The 4,133-nt window shown below is 47.7% G+C and overlaps 1 protein-coding gene and 1 long non-coding RNA gene across 12 annotated transcripts in view; one reads left to right on the forward strand and one right to left on the reverse strand.

Moving 5' to 3' along the window:
- DYM (dymeclin) overlaps window positions 1-3,968 on the forward strand; it is a 224,476-nt gene extending 220,508 nt beyond the window's left edge. For all 11 annotated transcript variants that reach the window (XM_017734321.1, XM_017734324.1, XM_017734328.1 and 8 more), the window contains one exon: window positions 3,958-3,968. The gene's annotated coding sequence lies outside the window, so the exon portion shown is untranslated. The remainder of the gene's footprint in view (window positions 1-3,957) is intronic.
- LOC108446750 overlaps window positions 199-4,133 on the reverse strand; it is a 12,037-nt gene continuing 8,102 nt past the window's right edge. The window contains exons 2-3 of the long non-coding RNA XR_001862044.1: window positions 3,680-3,779; window positions 199-2,157 (exon numbers count right to left, since the gene is read on the reverse strand). This is a non-coding gene — a long non-coding RNA (uncharacterized LOC108446750). The remainder of the gene's footprint in view (window positions 2,158-3,679; window positions 3,780-4,133) is intronic.

Below are 4,133 nucleotides of genomic sequence, written 5' to 3' on the forward strand. Positions count from 1 at the left end.
CTGCCCACCCTCACAGACAGCAATTCCTTCCCAATATCCCATCCAGCCCTGCCCTCTGGCACTGGGAAGCCATTCCCTGGGTCCTGGCCCTCCAGGCCTTGTCCCCAGTCCCTCTGCAGCTCTCCTGGAGCCCCTTGAGGCCCTGCCAGGGGCTCTGAGCTCTCCCTGGAGCCTTCTCTTGTGCAGGTGAACACCCCCAGCTGTCCCAGGCTGGCTGCAGAGCAGAGGGGCTCCAGCCCTAGTGGAAGAGTCCGTATTGTTGGGATTTTCTCACTGGAGCGCATGGAGCACAATTCCCAGCTGTGTTTCACAGAGAGCTGCCATCATCCAAAGACATTCAGGAACCTCACACATCTAGGACAGGTTTCCAGGAAAACAAGTGAACTCCAGAGATGCAGCAATGGAAACAATAACCCAGTTCTGGATTTGGCAAATGGACAAGGGCTTGTGTCCGGAAACAGGGCGGAGGCATGAGGGGCTGATGCCACCCAGCAGGGAGCCGGGGCTGCCACTTCTCTGAGAGGATGGGGATTGTTTGCTCTGGTTGCTTTCCAAAGTCATTCTGATGACTCGGAGGTGGGGGGGATTTCAAGGAAACATTCAAGATGTTCATCCACAGCTTGTTTTAAAACATGGCTCAGCAAAACGACTCCCTGTTTCACACGGGAAGGCTGCTCAGTGCGTGGCAGGGGAAAGTGCTGGAGGCAGAACAGAAGCCCTGGGGCATCTGGGGCCACCAAAGGCCAGCAGGATTTTCCAACATCCTCCACCAGGTGCTGAAATGAAAAATATGAAACTTCTTTGGGGTGCTGTATGACCTGGTTAAAATAAAAAAATTAAAAAAAAAAATAAAACAAATCCCTAATTAACTGTGCTATTAAAGGTCCGTTCCCTTCTCTGGAGGAAGGATCAACATCTTCTAGGATGGATGCTTGCTAATAAATCAAGAGGGCTTTGTTCATCTGCCAGCTCCCCCACAGGCTGGCTGGGTGGTCTTCCTGCAAGTTAAATCTCTTTAACCTCAGTATCTACAAGATGGGTAGGAAAACTGTATATTCCCTATATATTCCCTTCTCCCCTTTAATGTCAAACTCCAAAATAAATGTAAAACAATTAGGAAATCTGAGGTGCTGCTGCTATTTTTTATATAGCAAAGCTCCTGGGTGAGGAGTCCTTTTAGCCTTAGTTACCACAGAGATTTTTTTCATATGCAGGGGATCCAAGAGGGGAGATGGGCAAAACCTGCCAGATCCTGAATGGGACCCCTTCTAAACAGGAGGATTTGGGCAGAACTCTTCCGTCAGCAGATCAGTAATCTCCTGCCTGTCAGGAACTGTCGGGAAACATCTCATCCTACCTTGGGTATGGCAGGCACAGGAACACCATGACCTGCAGTAGACAGCCAGGCTTCAGGGGGCTTATTAAACCCACTCAAGTTTCCCAGTGCTCACTAAGCCAGGGCTCACTCCATCTCCTTATTATTGTATAGTTTTACCTGATCCTGGGTTTTAGCTAATTGCTTTTTACCTTGGATTACCTGTACAAGGTTTTTATGTAACAGTTCTTGCTGAGATGAAACATGTGAGCAAACAGAACGTGGGCCCTGCAGGTTGGTACTTAGGTGGCTCTGACAAGACTGTGGTCAAGAACGTTGTGGAAAATGGCAAATCTGAACATCCATGGTGTCCGCTGAGTCAAAGAGCTGTGGCTTAAACCACAGAGGAAACCATCCAGAGGAAACTGGATTTGTTTTTCAAAGTAGCCAACCTAGACATAGCTTTGCCACCTTGCACCTTTATATTCTCCTGCTCCTCTCCTACTGTGCTTTAGGGAAAATTTCAAGATTGCATTGTGTTGTGTTCTATCACCAGTCCCACAATTTCCCAGTGCAAACTGCAAGGTGTTAGCAAACAGTGGGAACAGCAAAAATGCTTTGCTGCTGTTGCGGAGGTGTAGATATAGAAGTGTATAGGAAGTGTATTTATTTGCTGAATTACAGAAAATTCCTTTCCTCCTGCAGCTGAGCATTGGCAAAATTGGTCACTTAATTCTGAAAGAATTAATTTCTGTCAGAGAAAGCAGCAGCAATTACTCCAATGTCATGGCAACACACGCCAGCACTGTGATGCTCTCACCATCTCCTCACTGCAGTCCTCCCTTGGAAATAAAAAGAAAAAAAAATCATTGTTTTGGCAGCAGTTTAGCACTGAGGCATCCTGGGGAAGTGTTACCCATGGTATCAGGCCTGCTGGATTTGGGGGAGCATGTCCAGTGAGCATCATTTTGAGCACCCTTCAGGCAGCTGCCTCTGCTCTGCCCAGCCCACCACTGCTGTCAGCAGGAGTCTGACAGCCCCTCCCTGAGCATACACAGAGCTTTTCAGACAAGCAGCCTCTGAAAAGCACAGGACCAAAGTTTTGTGCATCTCAGCAGCCATCTCACAGGATCAAGGGCTTGGAGGGGCTTTGCTGGGTGGTGCAGAGATGACCAGTGTGGGTGTGGGGGCTCAGGCTTTTGGCTTCGCCATGTGAGAGTAAACGTGAAGTATCTTGCTCTCCAAGCTAATGGGAATAAAATCCTTACAGGCTGTAAATTACACTGAGTCTCTCTAGGATCCACAGCTCACCCTCCCAAAAATCATCTCTCTTGCCTTCGGCCAGGGCTCAGTCAGGCGTATGGGTGGAGTATGGGCGGATTCCCAATGATATCATGGAAGGATGTGGGTTTGCCTGCGAATTCCTGTGTCTTCTCCTGAGCTAATTTCACTCTTTGTTTACTCTTATCAGGACTTCTGCAGCCAAGAATTAATTAGCAGCACTGCCTTAGTACGTTGGGGTCCTACCAGTTCAAGTCATTGTATGCACACAAAGCCAAGAAGATTTGCACAGCCTAAAACAATTTTTTAAAAGGAAGTCACTACTAAGCAATATTACTGGTTGAAAAATCAGCTAATTATACCAGCAAAAATAAACACTGAAGGAGAGAGCAGCTCTCCAGTTTTGCCATATATAAAGCAAGCAATGCTAGTGGTTTGGAAGAAGGTGCTTTCGTAAGGACTTTGACATTTTGTTTTGGTTGCTACTTTCTGACTGCCCTCCACCATACCAGGTACCTGGACAGGTCAGGCCAGAGAGCCTCACTTAATGCATTGCCCGGGGCTGTGTATTTTTGCTTTTGTTCTGGTTTTTGTATGGGGTTTTTTTTGTTTGGGTTTTTTTTTTTTTTGTTGTTTTGTTTTGTTTGGGTTTTTGTTTGCTTTGTTCTGTTTTTTTTTAAATTATTTTTTTCTTAAGAAGGATAAAAAGTGCCTGAACAGAGTGATAACTTTGTCACACAGCACTAGTGGAGTTCCTTGAATCGAGACACTCAGAGGTTATTTGCTTCCTCTAGTTACTAAAGTAAATAAATCTCGTGTAGATTAAGTGCTGGGCGATGAAGGCAACATTGTACAATAACCCCGGGCAGACACTTACATTTATGAGATAAGATACATGGCTGAAAAGGCTGATGAACTACAGGCTTTTGTGTGAAACTACTACTACTACCACTGCTAAAAATATCATCTAGCCATACTTGCTAAAATAAACATTTATATGCAGAGATAATCCCCACGCTTCGATGTACAAACCAGCGGGTGGTGGAGAACTGCTAGAAAAAGCTGTGCCAGGAACTGTTGTACCTGCAGGTCTCCTGTTAGGGGGTCTCCTCTGGCATCATCCCAAACTATTGACAGGAGCTGCGACACATCAGGAGGTGGGAGCAAATCCAGACTGCACTTCCTAAAATAAAAACCCAGCAAGGACAACAACAGAAATAAAGGGACACCAAGATGCTCCAGGGCTGGAGCCCCTCTGCTCTGCAGCCAGCCTGGGACAGCTGGGGGTGTTCAGCTGCACAAGAGAAGGCTCCAGGGAGAGCTCAGAGCCCCTGGCAGCGCCTAAAGGGGCTCCAGGAGAGCTGCAGAGGGACTGGGGCCAAGGCATGGAGGGACAGGACCCAGGGAATGGCTTCCCAGTGCCAGAGGGCAGGGCTGGATGGGATATTGGGCAGGAATTGCTGTCTGGGAGGGTGGGCAGGCCCTGGCACAGGGTGCCCAGACAAGCTCTGTCTGCCCCTGGATCCCTCGCAGCGGC

Source organism: Corvus brachyrhynchos, unplaced genomic scaffold, assembly GCF_000691975.1.
Source record: "Corvus brachyrhynchos isolate BGI_N302 unplaced genomic scaffold, ASM69197v1 scaffold285, whole genome shotgun sequence".
Lineage (NCBI taxonomy): Eukaryota > Metazoa > Chordata > Aves > Passeriformes > Corvidae > Corvus > Corvus brachyrhynchos.